Below are 281 nucleotides of genomic sequence, written 5' to 3'. Positions count from 1 at the left end.
GACATTAATTGATGCTGTAGCTACGTGACATTAATTGATGCCGTAGCTACGTGACATTAATTGATGCTGTAGCTACGTGACATTAATTGATGCCGTAGCTATGTGACATTAATTGATGCTGTAGCTACGTGACATTAATTGAAGCTGTAGCTACGTGACATTAATTGATACCGTAGCTACGTGACATTAATTGATGCCGTAGCTACGTGACATTAATTGAAGCTGTAGCTACGCGACATTAATTGATGCCGTAGCTACGTGACATTAATTGAAGCTGTAGC

Source organism: Priapulus caudatus, unplaced genomic scaffold, assembly GCF_000485595.1.
Source record: "Priapulus caudatus unplaced genomic scaffold, Priapulus_caudatus-5.0.1 Scaffold2799, whole genome shotgun sequence".
NCBI classification, from domain to species: domain Eukaryota; kingdom Metazoa; phylum Priapulida; class Priapulimorpha; order Priapulimorphida; family Priapulidae; genus Priapulus; species Priapulus caudatus.
This window is presented reverse-complemented; position numbering follows the sequence as displayed.